General features: G+C 40.8%; 1 pseudogene; it reads left to right on the top strand.

The window, feature by feature from the left end:
- The first annotated feature begins 2,754 nt into the window (after positions 1–2,754).
- On the top strand, positions 2,755–10,375 carry LOC146361637 (stonustoxin subunit beta-like; annotated as a pseudogene).
- The last annotated feature ends 9,827 nt before the right edge of the window (positions 10,376–20,202 follow it).

The following is a 20,202-nucleotide window of genomic DNA, read 5'->3' as shown; positions in this document are numbered from 1 at the left end:
TGGTCAGAGATGGGTTGGAAGGCCAGAATAATATTCAAAGCCCGAGTATGCACGAAAGAGCTAACTTCTCATTTCTCACTTTCCAGAGTAGAAAAGAATCAGTGTCCCATCAATGGCAAGTATGTTAGAAATCAACATACTTGCCATAGTGCCAGGTCCACAAATACATCAAATACATCATTCAGATTTTGCTACAATCCAAATATTCAATTTGATGAGTTTGTGAGCACGTTGAGCTCTTTTTCCACATTGACTGGTTTGGATATTTATTGTGGCAACATTTTTTTTTCTGCATTTTTGGTCTAAAGTTTCAGTCTATGGCCAGTAATTCTCGTCATACCGACACTGTGGGGTTCCCAGTGCTGACACAGTGGCTCCTCCCGATGTGCAAGATTGATCAGATGACTTAGATGCAATATCCATGTCATTTCTTGCCTAGTTTCTCCAGTTTACTGGTTCTGGTCACCTAAGTGGGGTGGACCCATCCCTTGTTTCATGCATGGGATGAAAACCGTTTCCAAATTAAATGGTATGGTGTATACTGGGCATCAATTAAAATGCATATTCTATACTATTTAATAATCTCCATATCCATATTCCAGGAAACACATGATTGAATTTTCTTTCTTCCACCTGTGTAGAGAGATATTGGTTCATAGCTTGTTTGTTTGGTGGCTTGTTTTGTTTTTCATTTATATTAAATTATCTGTAATTTTAGAGCACATATTTTTAAAGTTTGATTTTTTAAAGTTACATTGTAATCAGATCCTGTGAGAATATGTCTTCATGTCTGCAGGATCTCCATCAATCAAAGCTTCAGTTTCATGTTTGGATTCATTTTTAGAGAGCTGTTTATTCGTATGTCCGACTTTGATTTATGCTATTTTCTTGTTCACATTTATCAGAAGGTCAGATTTAGAATTGCCAGCTGAAAAACAAAACAAAACAAAAATAAACTGGGCAACTATTGTTGTGTTTCAAGGGGAGAAGTATTTAATATGCCCCAGAAGTTGTTAAAATAAAACATTGCTCATGAAAAAAAAAAAAAAATCAAGACATCAATTAATAGAACAATATAAAGAGTGCTTAATAAATCCAAAATGTAAATATAATAAGGAAACATTTTCTGTATCTGTCCTTGCAGTGAAAGTGAAAGTGAAACAGATAAAGGGCTCTCCTGTCTGCCAAGATACTGGTCCAGGTTATTCATTTATCATCCATAGTCAGTCACCATGGTGTAGACTAGTCTGTAAGTGACTATGGCTAACGAGTAAATAGAGTTAAAAAAAAATTAAAACTAATGCATGTGATCACTCTTATTTTATTTTCCTGTTTGCTTTCAGACCGCAACACACACAAATATTGACACAACACTCACAAGCATCGACAGAGGCCTGCAACAATTTATTGCAACAATGGTTGTTTGGGTTTAGTGCAAACAAGCTGCATCAAATTATTGCATCCATTGTTGTGTCCTTGGGCAAGACACTTTACCCTACTGCCTACTGGTGTTGGCCAGAGGGGCCGATGGCGCGATATGGCAGCCTCCACCAGTGTGTGAATGTGAGAGTGAATGAATAATGGAATTGTAAAGCGCTTTGGGTGCCTTGAAAAGCGCTTTATAAATCCAATCCATTATCCATTATCATTATCATTCTAATGTCCGTTCGTCACCAGGTCTGTCAGTTTCCCATTGAAGAGCCGTGTGCTTCTCCAAGATCTTTTCCATATTGCGTTCAATAAGCACAGTCTGAGTGCTCACAGCTCTCCCCATCACTTTGATCATAGTGGCTAGCCTTGTAGGGTTTTGAATGGCCGTGACCACTTTCTTTAATCTTTGATAAGCCAGCTCTGATCAGCAAGAACCGTGTTATCATGGTTCTGAATAGGTGTAAATCTTCTATGTCCTTAATCAACAGTCCCGCCAGACACATGACGCACCACTGGTGCGTCCCATCCATCGTGTATCCAGCAGGAAACATCCCTCCAGGAATATTGGGTTCTCCCAAACACAGGCTTCTTGTTGAGAAAAGGGTGTCAATTGCATTGAGGGACCTGTTGATCAAATCCATATTCTTTAGGTTTTAGAGGACAAGACTGAGAGACTCTCTGAAGGTTAAAGTTAGACGAGACTAGACAAGGACATGAGAAGACAAGCAAGAAAGATAGGGAGAGGGAGAGGGTCGCATCTCTCTCACTCTCCCTATCTTTCTTGCTTGGCTTCTCAGCCAGATAGGGAGAGGGAGAGAGATGCGACCGCCTCCGCCAAGAGCCCAGAGTAACCAAATGTTAGTAAATAATATTACTAACATTTTGTAATCTCTGAACTGTTATTCCATGGCAAGTCACTAAATTAGAAATCCCAGGCCCTGCCCATAGTACTGCAATACCACTTTGATCTTGTTTGAATACTAGCTACATTAGTCGGGTGCTACAACAGCTACAATCAGTTGCATGATCTCTACTGAAATCTAACACTGGAAAAAAAAAATATTATTTGCTTGCTGAGGGTGTGATAGTTACTACTAGGAGAGTTTATTTTCAGGAGGGCAGATGTAATCAGAACGAGTGTGTAATTGGAACATCAACGCTGTTATTGCAGTGCCAAAACTTTACCTTAGTCCTAAAACTCTTCACTCAGTCCTCAGGCTGAGTGTTTAGAGATGAGCCCGCCCTACTGTTCCTCAATAACAGTGTTTTCATGAAACAGAGCAGAAATGAGCTAAGCTCCTTTTTCTCATCACTGCGTTCAACATGGTACAGAAACACAGTAACTGGGGTGACTCGTGATCTGCCGGTAAGTAACGTTCAGTGTTCTGCACATCGTACAGGTTGGTTGTTCCACACAGATTTCAGGTTTATATACTAGAACAGTTTGTGATAATGAAGTTCTACTTTGGATAAACCTCACACTACACCTGCATCCTTAAAAGGTTTTTTTCAGAATTCAAAACTGCTTTCATTAATCCAACCCTAAATTGAATACGCTTAAAAAAAATAAGAAATAATGGATGGACTTTACTTAGAAACATGCTTAACATGGGAATTGATGGGAAAACAAAAACCGTGGGAATTGTCTTTTATAAATAAAGCTAAATTAAATTGAATGGATAGAAATGTATAATAGATGTTATTGTATCTGAGAAACAGAAAATCATTGCTCAAAGATGGATTGTTGTTTTCTGTGTCTGCAGTCTGTCAGGTTGTCTGATCACAGAGGAAGGCTGTACTTACCTGGCTTCAGCTCTGAGCTCAAACCCTTCCCATCTGAGAGAGCTGGACCTCAGCTACAATCATCCAGGAGACTCAGGACTGAAGCTGCTGTTGGCTGGACTGAAGGATCCATGCTGGAGACTGGACACTCTGAGGTATGGCGAGAATGTTTGATAGAGAAGGAAGTTCTGAAGCCTCTGCAGCTCTATCAATTAACCAGAAACAAGTGACATATATCTCAGTATATTTAACAGTGCAAGATATTTTTCTTCCTTTGATACTGATTAGGATTAGATTATTCTCTGTATAGACAGGCCAAGGACATACTGTATTTATGCTAGATTAAAATAAACACTGGAACCAGGGTAAACTGTTAGCCTAGCTTCATCAAAAGTAAAAAAATCTTTATTTTACAATGAAAGCCATGGTAGAAGCTGTCAACTACAGGGAGATGTTTTCTGTACAGTTAAAGAAATGTGTGTTTGGTTGGTGAGAGACAAGCTGATTGGACGGTGTGTACGTGTCAGGATTGGTGGCTTTTTGAATTGCTAGTGGATGATATTGCTGCTGTTGGTTATTCTCAAATTAAGGATTTAGATTAAGGATTATAGACTTCAGACGAAGGAACGGTGGTAGTCGTACTGACTGATAGCCTGTATAGGTCCGGACCAGTACCCTGCCTGTTTCTGGAAGGTTCTCACAAACAAACCAGTCAGTGTTTGTGACTAGCTGGAACTAGATGTTAAAAGTTTATTTTGTGACCCAGAAAGATTAATAAGAGTAATTTTAAAGCTTAGTAGCGGCCGCCATTGCCGGAAACTGGAGTTTGGCTGGGCCGGGCTATGAATTCTGGGATGTGGTGGGCCACGAAGGACACACCCAACCCATCCTTCAAATTCGGGGAGAAGGAGGACGCATTTGTCGGCTGCATTCGGAGGAGTCTACGAATTTGGACAGCCTTCGGCGCATCGCTGTGACGTAATTGGTCTACAAATGCGGCCTCAGGAGGATGCAACCCATGAATTTGGACACGATTATAGTCTGTCACAGACAGAGAGAAGAGATTTAAACTAATCAGATGTATAATATTCAAATGACTCAGCTCCTTAATTGCCTTTGGCTGCACCTGTGTCAGATGAGCTGTTGAGTTACTAAGGTTACATGAGCTCGATTTGGGATTGGCACATGGTTCATGCAGATAATTACTGAAGTGCTGCTTGGAATATGTGAACATGAGGAGAAAGAGCTGTGTTTTTGTGTCGAGAGCTGTGTTTTTGTGTCGATACTAGTCAACAAATGTATTGATCTACAATAGTTTTTATACCAAAGTGAAGTGTATGTAGTTAAATCACTCAGAAGTCAGAGGGCATGTACAATAACCACAATGACACTAAGAGGAAAAAAATAACTGGCAGCAAAGGCAGGGAGGTGTACTTTCCAGCTAAACAGAAGAGGAACATAAAGATAATGAAGGTCACAGTTAGAATCAGTCATATTTCATTAAATACAGTGGTGTACTGACAGATCCAGGATCAGTCCAAATCATCAACAGTTTGATCCACGTATGGATTAAAATGTATTTGTGAAAATGTTGGACTGTTCCTTTATCAGTGTCTAACAGTATGTGTATGAGAGCAATGTAATGTCCATGTGTGCATGCTGAAAGAGACTGTGCTGGTCTGACCCGTGTCCTCCTTTCAGGGTGGAGCCTGCTGGAGTCCAATGGTTGACACCAGGGCTGAAGAAGTGTAAGTGTGTTTTTAATGTGAAATGTGAAAATAAAGCAGCACACATTCAACCTCTTCAAACTGTCACACCACTCATTCACATCTCTGATAACTGCAGCTGGATTGTGTTTGTTCTCTCCATCAGATTCCTGTCAACTCACAATCGACACAAACACAGTACACACAAACCTCAAACTGTCTGATAACAACAGTAAGGTGACACATGTGGAGGAAGTTCAATCATATCCTGATCATCCAGACAGATTTGATGGTTATCCTCAGCTGCTGTGTAGAAATGGCCTGACTGGTCGCTGTTACTGGGAGGTCGAGTGGAGCAAAAATATTTCTATATCAGTGAGCTACAGAAGAATCGGAAGGAAAGGATACAGTGATGAGCGTAGGTTTGGATTTAATGATCAGTCCTGGAGTCTGCTCTGCTTTGATGATGGTCCTAATTATGTCAGGCACAATAAGAGACAAACATTCATCTCCTCATCCTCATCCTCCTACTCCTCTGTCTCTAACAGAGTAGCAGTGTATGTGGACTGTCCTGCTGGCACTCTGTCCTTCTACAGAGTCTCCTCTGACACTCTGATCCACCTCCACACCTTCAAAACTACATTCACTGAAACTCTTTATCCTGGATTTTGGGTTGGTCCTGCTTCTTCAGTGTGTCTGTGCTGAGTTGAGTATAAAGAGTGTCCTCATGTTAAAGAAACACTCTGACTATTGAACAGATAGTTCAGTCTGTACATGTCTGTCTCTTTCACTCAGAAACACGTTTTCAGATTCATGGATTCAATCAGTTGATGTTTTAAACTGTTCTAAATGATTCCTTGTAAACTTCTTCCTCATCAGTCCTTTAAAGATGTAAGCTACGATTATTCAAGGATCCACATTTTGCTTCACATTTTCAAGCTTCACAGTGAATATTAGTATGTTGTGTCACTTTATTATTATCAAATAATAGTAAATAATGATTATATATATATATATATATATATATATATATATAGATAGAGAGAGAGAGAGAGAGAGATAGATATATAGATATAGATAGATAGATAGATAGATAGATAGATAGATAGATAGATAGATAGATAGATAGATAGATGATTGATTTGTACAGTCATTTATGGTATTCATTATACAGTAATACTTAAAGCTGTTGACTTGTGACTGTACAAAACAGATGTGATTTGAGTCAAAGTTCAAATGTTCCAGATGTTTTCAGTGTCTCTGATTTTCAATGTGAAAAAGGAAAAAATTAACAATTGGGAGCAAGCAAACGTTAACATGCTGATATTGTACCTAAGTAAAGCATTTGATCGGACTGCAGTGAATATGAACTTTGATTTTTAGTGAATTAGAATTAGAATATTTCAAATCAATCAAATGTATTTGAAATGTCAGATTTAAAGTCACATTCTTGAAATGTTTGTTGTATATGCTATAAAATTGCACTGTAAAATGTGTACTACAGGAAAACTCAGTGGAATGCATTAAGCTCTAACTGTACTTTAATAAGTTTCCACAGGGACTTCAGCCTTCAGCTGATCCAAAATGCTGCAGCAAGAGTACTGACAGGGACTAGAAAGAGAGAGCAGATTTCTCCTGCATTGGCTGAAATCCACAATTTATAATCCTGCTCCTCACATACAGTCTCAAGTAATCAGGCCCCATCTTATATTATTCATATTTTCTATGAAATACGTTTCAAATCTCATATGATCAAATCTCATGAACCCATGCTAGCACTTCTTCCTCCTCCTCTTCCTTACACACTAGAGAGTTTAGATGTACACCTTATGTCAAAATTTGATTGATGACCCCAGCCTTGACTGGCTAATCAATTCCAGATGTGTGACTAATCGCATCCGGTGGGAAAAAAGGAGGGGTGGCTCCTGGGGGGATCAGAGAGGGAGGGTTCCTGGGGCATGGAGAGTTCAGGGGGGTAACGCAGCAGATTTCTGATGAGTCAGTGCTGTATAGAGAGACAGAGCGGCAGTTAGTTTTTCACAGACAGACTCATAGTTTGAATTGTGTTTAAATGTTTCAATATTATGACAATGATCTTGATAATATGTTTTAATCATGATTTTATGCCTCTTTGGCAAGATAAGACTTATCATGACTGGAGAGAAAAGGGTTTACTTTTCTCTCCAGTCAATATACAAAGGATATGTATATTGATAATAATTTTTTTTTTATTTGGTCAACTAAAAGGGAAATATAATCTGCCACATTCAAACTTTTATAGATATCTGCAGGTCAGGCATTACATCCAATTCAAGTTTAAAGACTTTGCAACTCTACCATCGGAGCACGGGATCTATGAAATCCTCAAGAGCCGACCTGATTCCAGACATCTTATCACAAAAACTATACAATTATTTGGTGACTCTATTGTAGTGCATACCGTTGGGCTTAGGCAGGCTTGGGAGAAAGAATCGGGGATCAAGGTGCCTGAAGTGTCTGTCCAAAATCCACTCCTGCTCTATAAACAGCAGACACCAATTAATTCAATTTAAAATCCTCCACCGGTTACACTATTCTAAGGTCAGACTGCACAAAATTTACCCTTCTGTCTCCCCAATATGTGACAGGTGTAGACGGACAGAAGGTACGTTGTTCCATGCCTTTTGGTCTTGTCCCTCATTAACAGGCTTTTGGTTTAAAATATTTGACTGGTACTCCAAGGCATATATGAAACCTCTACAGCCCGAACCTGAACTTGTAATTTTTGGGTGTTCTCTGACGTCAGAGCTACTCCCAACTGCAGGAGCCACTGGAGCTAGGTTTGATTGTCGCCAAGAAATTAATACTGAGGGAATGGAAGTCCCCCACCCCTCCTTCCTTTCAGTTGTGGGTAACAGACATGATGTCCATAATACAAATGGAAAGGTTCAGCAAAGACTCAAAAGATTCTCTTCTGAAAGTTTGGAACCCCTTTTAGGAACACTTTGCAAAATCCAGATTGGGCTGAACTAGACTCAGATTTGTAAACTTTTATCAACTTCAGCTTTTTGTATTTTATTCTGTATTGTGAAGTACAATTTTGTTTGAATTAATTGTTTTTTTTCTGTAATGCATCTGAGCCAGTTTGTGTCTGTCTTTGTTTTGGGTTTGTTTTTGTTTTATTTTTTGAAAATTTCAAACAAAATTATCAAGATGATGTTAGGATGGAGGAGGACGGAGATGATATCCATAAAAAGCTGACTGATCTTAGAATAAATGCAGCTGAAGAAGCTGTCCCAGTGAGTAGAGGAACAGTACAGAAGACAATGGTACCGGATGCAGCAGTAAAGGACAGAAAGAGCATTCAGGCAGCTTAAAAGAAACACAATATAAAGAAGGCTCAGCAGTAATGAGGAAAGAGGAAAATTAAAAGAACATACTGGCAGGAATACTGCAGTAATTTAGGAAGAAGCACACCTATTGAGAATGTGTGGAGTACAGTTAAGAACATGAATGGAGTCAGGAAACAACTGCAGAATCCAGTATTAGTAGGTCAAGGAACAATAGGAAGTATGGATTCAAAAAAGCAGAGATCCTGGCTAAAAAAGTTAATCAAATCTTTTGTGGAAATAATTGAACTGATGAAGGTTGGTGTGAGAGAGAACAAAAACAAATCATGTTGAAATGTTAAATCAGGAAAATCCTGGAGAAGATGATAGATCTAATGTTAATTTTGTAAAGTGTGAATTCAAAGCAGCTCATAAATGCATAAAACGTACTTCCCCTAGAAGGATCAAGTGTGTTAAATCATGATGAAGCAGTTAGGGGATGAAGGACTGAATGTTCTGCTGCTCTTAGATTAGATTAGATGAAACTTTATTAATCCCTCGGGTGGGTTCCTCCAGGAAATTCAGTTTCCAGTAGCATAGCACCGACAGAAATGACATGTTACAGATACAATAAAGGGGGATGGGGATGAGAGTAAGGATATAAGCATAAATATACCATATATACAAATATGCACATATATAAATATAGAATATATAATATGGATTAATATAAAATGGAAATAAAATAAATACATGCTATGCTGCATGGGGATGCTGCACCCACTCAGAGGTCAGAGGTCATGCACAGTAATCACACTGACACCAAGAGAAGAAAAACAGCTGGCAGCAAAGGCAGGGAGGTGTCCTTTCCAGGAGAAGAGGAATATAAAGATGGGGGCGATCGTGGCTCAAGAGTTGGGAGTTCGCCTTGTAATCGGAAGGTTGCCGGTTCGAGCCCCGGCTTGGATACTTCACCCGTTGCCTACTGGTGGTGGTCAGAGGGCCCGGTGGTGCCAGTGTCCGGCAGCCTCGCCTCTGTCAGTGCGCCCCAGGGTGGCTGTGGCTACAATATAGCTTGCCATCACAAGTGTGTGAATGTGTGTGTGAATGGGTGGATGACTGGATGTGTAAAGCACTTTGGGGTCCTTAGGGACTAGTAAAGCGCTATACAAATACAGGCCATTTACCAATGAATCAGTCATATTTCATACTGATACTGATAGATCCAGATAATCAGCAGTTTGATCCACATATGGATTGAAGTGTAGTTGTAAAAATGTTGGACTGTTCCTTTATCAGTATCTAACAGTATGTGTATGAGACCGATGCAATGTCCATGTGTGCATGCTGAAAGAGACTGTGCTGGTCTGACCCGCGTCCTCCTTTCAGGGTGGAGCCTGCTGGAGTCCAATGGTTGACACCAGGGCTGAGGAAGTGTAAGTGTGTTTTTAATGTGATTCATGAAAACAAAGCAGCACACATTCAGCCATCTTCAAACTGTCACATCACTCATTCACATCTGTGATGTCAGGTGTCATCATCAAAGTGTCAATCAATGAACAGATGATGGATCAATAACTGCAGCTGGATTGTGTTTGTTCTCTCCATCAGATTCCTGTCAACTCACAATCGACACAAACACAGTACACAGAGAACTTAAACTGTCTGACAACAACAGGAAGGTGACACGTGTGATAGAGGAGCAGTCATATCCTGGTCATCCAGACAGATTTGATGTTCATCCTCAGCTGCTGTGTAGAAATGGTCTGACTGGTCGCTGTTATTGGGAGGTCGAGTGCAGAGGAGACATTTATATATCAGTGAGTTACAGTGGAATCAGAAGGAAAGGAGGGAGTAATGACTGTGTGTTTGGATGGAATGATCAATCATGGAATCTGATGATGGTCCTCGTTCTGTCTGGCACAATAACAAAGAAACATCCATCTCCTCCTCCTTCTCGTCCTCCTCTGTCCCTAACAGAGTAGCAGTGTATGTGGACTTTCCTGCTGGCACGCTGTCCTTTTACAGAGTCTCCTCTGACATTCTGATCCACCTCCACACCTTCAACACCACATTCACTGAACCTCTTTATCCTGGTTTTTATGTCTGGTCTGGTTCCTCAATGTGTCTGTGCTGAGTTGAGTGTAAAGAGTGTCCTCCTATTAGAGAAACTGTTTTGAGCAGGTAGTTTAATCTGTACATGTCTGCCTGAGGAATGTATCTCAAAAGTTACACTACCTGCTGGCTTTTATTAGATCAGATCTTCAATTATCCTCCTCATTTTCCTCCTTATCACTCACACTCTTTTTTATCTGCTGTTAATTAAGGTTAATTTGTTGACTTGAATTTCAGTCAAATTTGTATATTTAATTTTCACAGCAGCTTAATTGGTTTCAAGTCTGTCTAAACTCTTTTATTTGTCACATTACAGCAGAAAGTCTGAATAAAAAGCAGGAATTAAAGTTTGGAGTTGGAGCAATGTTTCATTTAATGAATAAGTCACATAGGATGTAACATGGTGTATGAATAAGTCACACAGTATAACATGGTGTATACTGTGAGTCGCGTGGCTTTGACCACACGATTTACAGTATACACCATGTTGCATATGGTTTGTGTGACTGAAGCCCACAGAAGTGTGTAACTATCATGCTATCCCTGTTCAGACATGGCAGCTCTAACAAGTGTGTCAGTCTCTGATGTACAGGTTATCATTGTCTGGCTTGTACCACATTATTCACACACCCCCTTTCTGAAGACTTTGTTGGGTGGATGTGGAGACATTTTGTGATTCAGAGTAACATATTTAACCCTTGCTGTCCAGCTACAGTTACAATACAATGCAATACAGTTTTATTTATATAGCACATTTAAAAACCCAAAGGCACACCAAAGTGCTTCACAGTAATATGGAGAGTCAACATAAGTCAATAACAGGGTACAAATCGGGCACTAGCACAGACAGGATAGAGGCACTAACAGACCAGAAGAGTTAGATAAATACAAAATCCGCTAAGAAGACAAAAACAGCAGTAAAATTAATAATAAAATAATACATTTAATAAAATTTAATAAAAGACTTAAAAGTTTAAAATTTAAAAGATTTAAAAGGGTATTAACTGGTCAGGAAAGCCAAATCAAATAGATATGCTTTCAATCTTGATTTAAAGGATTGGATAGAGTCCAAGGCTCGAATAGAAGCAGGGAGGCTATTCCAAAGGTTGGGTGCAGCTGAAGCAAAGGCACGATCGCCTCTGGTCTTCAGTCTAAACTTAGGTTGGGCCAGGAGTAATTGACCTGAAGATCTTAATGCACGACAAGGAGTGTACAAATTGAGGAGGTCAGTGAGGTAGCTGGGCGCAATGTTATTTAGGATTTTCAAAGTGAGTAGCAAGATTTTAAACTCAATGCGATATTTGATTGGTAACCAGTGTAGATCAACAAGAGCCGGAGTAATAGGGTCAAATTTTCTAGTTCCAGTAAGAAGGCGAGCCGCAGCATTCTGAATGAGTCGCAGCCTTCGAAGAGAGAAGGCTTGGAGACCACAGTAGAGAGAATTACAGTAATCTAACCTGGAGGTCACAAAAGCGTGGATACGTTTTTCCAGGTCCCTGTGTGGTATATAATGCTTAGCTTTAGAAATCTGGTGCAGTTGAAAAAAAAAAAACAGATTTAACTACAAATGATACTTGCTTATCAAGCTTAAAGGAGCTATCCAAATAGACACCCAGGTTACGCATAGAATCAGAGAGAGAGTTAGCAAGGGGCCCCAGCAGGTCAACAAGCTGGTCTCGAGGAATATGGCTGTCGAACACCATAACTTCAGTTAAAATGAGAGAATTATCTGACAGCCAATCTTTAACCTCTCTCAGGCAATCGTACGGGAGTTCAATGATGCTGACAAATCATCAGTCAGTTGACAATAAATTTGAATGTCATCAGCGTAAAAGTGATAAGAAATATTGTATTTTTCAAATATGGAGCCCAAGGGTAGCATATACAAAGAGAATAATAAAGGGCCCAATACAGACCCCTGGGGCACACCACAACAGAGAGGGGCAACAGAGGAAGAGTATCCTCCCATCACAACAGAGAAGGATCTGTGAGGTAGGAATTAAACCAGTTAAGGGCAGAACCCTTGATGCCTACAACATGCTATAGCCTCCTCAAGAGTATATTATGATCAACCATGTCAAAGGCGGGAAGACAGATCCAATAAAACTAAAACGGCAGGGCGACCAGAGTCAGCAAATACAAGAAGATCATTATAGACTCTTAGCAGGGCCGTTTCAGTGCTATGGTGTTGTCAGGGTTTCTGGGTTGTTGACCCAGTATTTTCAGTTCACGTTCACTGTTTATCTACTGCCTGTTCCACTTCCTGTTTTATTGTGTTAGCCTTGGTCTGTGTGCATTATGTTCAGTCCTCTTCCCATTTATCATTAGTTCATTATGTTCTAAAGGTGAGCTGTTCACTCACCTGTCTCCAATCGTTGTCATTGTTAGTCATGTATTTAAGCCCTCTCTTCCCTTCAGCCCTTGTCGTGTCATTGATGTTATGTTGTCGTTTCCGCCTGCGTTCAGTCAGCTAGCCATTCAGTCTTTCAGTCAGTCAGTCCTTCATTCATTCATTCATTCATTCATTCATTCAGCCAGTCAGTCAGTCGTCCAGCCAGCCAGCCCTTTCCTACTCCTGTTCTGTTTGTTCACTCCGTCGACAATAAAGACCAACCTTCACCTACCTACCTGTGAGTCCAGCATTTGGGTCCTCCTCCTCTCATCCACGACACTACTCCTGACAGGTGTGGCTTAAGGCCCGACTGGTATTTGTCAGTAATATTATTTGCAACTAAGTAAGCCTGTATTTCGAGATTGGCCTATAATTGGCAGGGTCTTTCTGATCGAAATTAGTTTTTTTAAGAACAGGGTGCACTACCGCATGTTTAAAAGCAGTCGGGACACAGCCCACTAACAATGATAAATTCATTAAAAATAAGATGCAAGGCCCAATTTCCTCAAAACCTTCCTTGATAATTTGGGATGGAAGGATATCATGCGCAGAATTTGAGTTTCTCAGTTGTTCAATTATTCCCTTAAGAGTGGGGAGTGATAACAGCTCAAAGTGAGAAAAGGTGGACATGCATCCTAAAACCGGAACAGGGTTCAGCACAATGAGAGTGTGAAGCCTTCAGTAATAAAACTTTTCCACTAAAATGATTAAGAAATTGCTCACAGAGAGCCTGAGAGGCCGAGCTCGAAGAGTCCGGACAGGGATTTATCACTGAATTAAAAATTTTGAATAACATTTGGGGGTTGTGGCTATTAGTCTCAATAATATCTGATAGGAAAGCTGCTTTAGCTGCCTTTACGGAGTTCTGGTATAGAAAGCGGCTCCTACAAAGAATGTCACAGGATATCTGAAGCCTGTCTTTTTTCCACCTCCTTTCAGATTGACGGCAGACACGACGTAAGGCTCGTATAGTGTCATTTAGTCATGGTTGATAAGAAGTTCTGGGACGTTTCATCTTTATAGGGGCCACAGTATCTAAGATGGAACAACAGGTGGATAGCATAGCGTTGGCAAAATCATCAACCAAGGGAGGTGTGTAACAGTTAATATCAGTGAAATCTGGATCAAAAAAGGCAAAGTTTAGAAAGGCCGTAATGAAGTTAGCCACAGTCTCAGAGTTAATGATACGTACAGGGCGATGACAGCCTTTAGAATTTAAATCAATTGCACATAGCTCAACATCAAACATGACCAAAAAATGGTCAGAAATACCAGCATTATCAATGTCCATAGTACAAATATCCAAAGCATATGAGAGGACCAAATCCAAAGTATGGCCTTTACGATGAGTTGGTTCCCTGACCCACTGTGTAAGGTTAAAAGAGTCAATTAGGGCAAGAAAATCCTTGGCTAGGGGGTCATCAGCACAACAAATATGTATGTTAAAATCTCCAGTAATAAGAGCTTGGTCATAACTTAATAAAAATGAACCTAAGAAGTCAGCAAATTCACAAATAAAAGACCTATTATATTTAGGTGGTCGATAAATCATAGCACATAGAATCGTTGGGGGTGCAGCAAGCTCCAATAGTTGAACCTCAAAACTAGAATAGGTAGGAGAGGGCAGTTGCCGAACTTTAAGTTTGTTTTTAACAACAACAACAACAACAAACTTTATTTATAGAGTACATTTAAAAACCAGCGGTATACCAAAGTGCTTAACATAAGAGACGGAGAAGTAACACGAGTATTATAACGCTTTAGCAAAGTATCAAATATACTCACAGGTCAATGCCACTAATACACAGGGGTAATATAAAATGCATATCAAAATAAAAACATAATAAAAGCACAAGCCATAAAAAAATATGTATAAGAAAAAATAGAGTAAGTCTGAAAGTCAGGTGCGAGCATTAACAAGCAGGAAAGGCGAGATTAAACAAATAGGTTTTTAACCGTGATTTAAAAGATTGGATGGAATCAGATGCCCGGATCACAATCGGAAGGTTATTCCACAACTCTGGTGCAGCCAGGGCAAACGCCCGGTCACCTCTAGACTTCAGCCGAGATCTAGGCTGCACCAAGAGTAACTGAGTAGATGATCTTAATGCTCTGGCAGGAACATACGATTTAAGGAGTTCCTTAAGGTAGCTCGGTGCTGTGTTGTTGGTAATTTTAAACGTGAGCAGCAGTATTTTAAATTGGATGCGGTAAAAACAGAGGCCATGCCTCCACCTCTTCCCGAGGGTCTCAGTGAACTGAAGAACACACAGTCCAGAGATAGTAGCTCTGAAAAGGAAGAGGACTCACCAGGACGAATCCAAGTTTCAGTCAATAACAGAGCATCAAGCCGAGAGGTGAGGAAGAGGTCATTTAAGATGAAGGTTTTATTCACCAGCGATCTTGTGTTTAATAAAGCCATCCGAGAGATCGGCATCTTATCTCTGCTGGAAGCACGTCTTAGCTGACTTAAATACCTGTGCCGTACACCATCACTGGGGGACCCAATCCAAACACGAACAGGCAGAGAAACCAGACAGGCTTGTTTACTGACCGGACAGATCCAACGATGGTTGAGCAGCCTGAAGGATGATGGATCCCGAGCGGATGGAAGTCGTATAATCCCCGCGGTGGTGAGGGAATTAGCTGCAGCTGATATTTTAAGGTAAGCCTTAAAGCGAACCCGAAACCCACTCCATTTGCCCCGCTTCCTATAGCGCTTCCTATAGAGCAGAGAGGGGAACCGTATGAACCAGTGGAAGAGATGATACGTGGAAAGTTAGCGTCTCCCAAATTCCAGCCTTGCTCCAACCCAGCATTGGGGGGGAAAACGAAGATTTAACACAGTATCCCGGTCATAAGTGATTAATGCATAACCATCTGGGGGGCATAGTGCCAGACATAGCTGGACTTGCCATCGGGCATACCAGGCATTTGCCCGGTGAGCCGATGGTAATTTTTCGTTTTAAATGGGCTGATGTTTTTTTTGTTGTTGTCTTTTTTTCCCGTAACGGTGTAACTGTGAAAGGTGGCGGATTGGACAGATGCTGGCAGATGTGTAAAAATAACTCAATTGTTTGGTAGTGGCTATGGTGGAGCTTTCACAGATTCAGTAAAATTGGCAAGTGGTGGAGGGCAGCAGGTGGATAAGGGAAAGGGGAGGGGGAGGAGGAGAGACCCGAGGCGGCCGCCGGTCCGACTGTCAGGTGAACTGAGCTTCAGGTAAGAAGTTATGACCTGCAGTCTGTCTGGGTCAGATATAAGCCAAGTTTAGGTGTAGTTTATTTTCGTTGTGCTAACTTTTTATAGTCAGTTACAATAACTCGTACTGTGTACTAGCTAGCAAGACGGAGTTTCTATACAGCTGGGCGGGTGCTATGATGTGACTGGTGAACTTTATTTTATTCATAAGGTTAGTTAGTAGAGTTGCAAACCGTCTGGTAAAAAACAGAATCCTCTATTCAGAGTTAATATTATGCATTTCGTATTGAGCTGAAAATTAACGCGATTTGTCCCGTACTTCAGCTACAATAAAAAAAAGACAAAGAGCTGGAGTTATTCTGCGTCTTTACGCTTTCAGCTGCCTCTTCTTGTCTCTCTCCTCCCTCTCCTGCTGCTACTTCAATCACGAAACTGATCAATGATCAGCTGATCAGCGTTTCTGCCGCAAGTCCCGTCTCTCTTGGTTGTTTATCTCCCACTTTGCACCAGAAGGAGGAAACTAGCGGAGGTCGCGTTGAACAGCAGAAGCGCCTTTAAACTTGATGAGCTGTTGTTAGAATTTATTTAATATTACTTTCTAGGATCAGCTGATGTTTGTTGGAGCCACAGACGTAAAAGCTGCTGGTCATCGGTTTGGTTATCTGGTGAGAGGGAAACATGAAGATGAAACCAGGAGATGTCCTTACTTCATCAGAGCTGAACAGGTGATGGAGAAACAGGTTTACCTTTTCGGTGACATGAATGGGTTGAAGGATAGTTATGAACTGTTTCTGAGAGATCACTTACACCAGGATCTTTTTCTATGTAGCTGACAGCTGGTAACTGTGCAGGGGCGGGTCTAGGTAGAGCATTAACAAGAAAAGGAGAGCACAAAGAAATACTTTTCTTTCTTATTCTCATTTAAAATGTCTCGCTTTTAACAAATAATTATCCGAATCTTACAACCAAAGTTTTCATCTGATGTCAAATGTATAGAAATCCATTACTGTACATAGTAATTTTTTTCAGGGTCCCAACATAATTTCTTCAGATGAAAGTACTGTACATGATGCCAGTATTTTCCCACATTTTCTAGATTCTGTACACCAGTACTTTGTGTAAAATGCCATCAAAAAGTCATCCATCTATCCACTTCCGCTTATCCTTTTCAGGGTCGCTGGAGCCTATCCCAGCTGTCATAGGGCGAGAGGCAGGGTACACCCTGGACAGGTCGCCAGTCTGTCGCAGGGCCAACACACAGGGACAGACAACCATTCGCACTCTCACACCTAGTGACAATTTGGATTATCCAATTAACCTACCCCACAAGCTGCATGTCTTTGGACGGTGGGAGGAAGCCGGAGTACCCGGAGGGAACCCACGCAAACACGGGGAGAACATGCAAACTCCACACAGAAAGACCCCAGCCTGATGTTGGAATTGAACTCAGGACCTTCTTGCTGTGCGGCAACAGTGCTAACCACCGTGCCACCGTGCTGTCAATTAAGTTTTATTCTTTCGCACCTGTCTTTCTATCTCCTTTCACTTTTTAAAGGTTGCCATGTTAGAAAAAATATTTTGCCCTGCCATGCTGTTTATAAATGTGGTAAATAAATAGTTTATGAAAATATCACTAAATCTGTCATTTATTATTTTTAATATTCAGTAATGGTCATGTCTCACCTCTAGTCTTCTCTGTCTTAATTTCAGGTTTCCACCATATGTTGTAGATAGTTCAGGAGGTTAACTCAACCAAGCAGTCTTTGGGTTTCGGCTAAGTACTGTTTAGAATACCAGAATAGGGAGGATGGTGTAGGTTTAAGTTTATTAGATGGATACATATGTACCAACAAGACAGTGTACATCACTGTCACAACACTGTCATTCAAAGGCTTTATGGTTTTTCCTATAATATCTGGTGGGCCGGTCTCTAGTCAAAATGCCCGGGCTGATATTTTGTACCAGTCCAGCCCTGGTGCCAGAAAGATAACAAAAAATAAACAAATATCAAGGAAAAGAGATCGACAACAGAGATGAGGACGGCCTGCCGTACACACTGGCGTCATCTTTGAACTAGAGATGGACCGATCAGATATTAAGCTTATCAGAGGGCAGTAAAGACCGCCAAAAACTCCTATTTTTCACAACTTATTGCTGTTAATTCACATAACCCTCGTGTTCTGTATAATACCATTAATTCTGTACTGAATGCAGAGAATCGTGTTCTTTTGCAATCTTCTGAGGTTATGTGTAATAGGTTTCTTAATTTGTTTGTGGATAAGGTTGCCAGTTTGAGACCCTCCACTTTATCTTCTGTTGGCCCGGATGTGCATGTTCCCTGTTTAAATTTGCTTATTGCTTTCCAACCAATTGTTTTACCTGAACTAGAGAAGCTTGTGTTAACTGCTAAACCGTGTGGTTCTCCGAATGATGTCGTTCATCCCCATTTTCTGAAAGAGGTGTTTCCTACCAGTGGCGGTCCTAGCCTGTTTGGCGCCCTGGGCGAACACTCCCTCTGGCGCCCCCGCCCCCTCTTAAACATATTAAGGATTGTACATTAACATAAAACTGTTGTACACACACACATATGAAGAGAGAGCGAGTATGCATTGTATGCAAACGGCTACCAAACAGCCATCATAATTCATCATACAATGAGAACAGGACAAATCAACAACTGACAATGACTAATTAATATTAAAATCTGCAACATAATGTATTGTTTGGAGTTTAGTCTGTTACTGTTGCTATTTTTACAATTTCTTCTTGGAGCAACTGTAACGCACATAATTTCCTTAGGGATTAATAAAGTATTCTGATTCTGATTGTTTCAGGATGACCTGCCATTATCCAATGACACATCTGCTGACCTGTATCTTTTGCTCGTTTCTCCTCCTCTTTTTTTCTCCTTTTTTAAACTGAGCACCTGATGGCTTTCAACTTTTCTTGTCCATCTTCCATTGGTTTTAATTTTGCACTCCAGTATGAACACAAATCCCCCATATCGAGGATCACCACAACATAATCTAACACACCTACACCTTAGTTCACAGATTCACTTTGTCTAGGGTGCATTTCTGAGATTTCACACAACCCAGGGTTCAAATCATGAATACATAATGGGCTTGGATTTACAACATTATAAATGAAATGTGCTCTATTTGGAAGCAGCAGGGCCCCCTCCCCTTTCGACGGGTTGTGTGTGAGACATTAAATCATCAAACTGTAAATTATAAATTTTAAATTGTTATTGATCCCTTTACTCCTGGTCCTAAAGTGTATATTTATTTTCTTACTCTTCTTATATTTATTGTTTGTTTACTTGCACTGCTGTAACTGGAGCCTCGTCGTCTCGTCTCTATATACTGGACTGTATGTAGCGGAGATGACAATAAAGTTTACTTTGACTTCAGCAGCGAGCAGGCGCACCGAGGGCTCTCGCGCTCACTTTTCGCGTATAGAATTTCGAAAAAACATCGGTGCAAATTATAAGTCTGTATCATAATGTCTGGTGTTTTCGTGTTTGTTGGTTTGTTTTTATTTTGTTTTATTTTGTGAGTTGGTTATTAGATGTTGCTCCAGCCGGTCAGAGAATCCCCCGCCCTCTCCTCCCTGTGCTGCAAGCAGCAGGCGCACCTCGCAAACGGAGGGCGCCCTTACTCCCAGCAAATGGGCGATAGTAAACCAATCGGTGCCTATGCCATTCCCAATATGCGCTGGCATGACGTCGGGGCAGCATGAGTACGAGCATTTTTTAAAAAAAATTTTTTTGCCGATGCCCGTGATGCCGCCCCCCAACACGATGCCGCCCCGGGCAACCGCCCGTGTCGCCCGTATCTAAAACCGCTACTGTTTCCTACTGTTGGACCACATATTTTGAACATAATCAATACCAGCCTTTTGTCAGGTCAAGTACCAAGTAAGTTTAAGCATGCAGTTATTCATCCCTTACTTAAGAAGCCAGGCTCAGATATTTCAGTAATGTCAAATTTTAGACCCATCTCTAAACTTCCTTTTCTGAGTAAGATCTTGGAAAAGGTTGTTCACACTCAGCTGATGGATTATCTAAACAACTCTCAAATGTTTGAAGTTTTTCAGTCTGGCTTTAGGCCGTTTCATAGCACAGAGACAGCTCTCATAAAGGTTATGAACGATATCCTGGTAGCGACAGACTGTGGTAAACACGTAGTGCTTATACTACTAGATATGACTGCTGCATTTGACACAGTGGATCACGACCTGCTGATCTCTCGATTACAGCATTGTG

This window comes from Perissodus microlepis, chromosome 23 (assembly GCF_051167445.1).
Source record: "Perissodus microlepis isolate ML-2025 ecotype Zambia chromosome 23, ASM5116744v1, whole genome shotgun sequence".
NCBI lineage: Eukaryota > Metazoa > Chordata > Actinopteri > Cichliformes > Cichlidae > Perissodus > Perissodus microlepis.
This window is presented reverse-complemented; position numbering and strand designations above follow the sequence as displayed.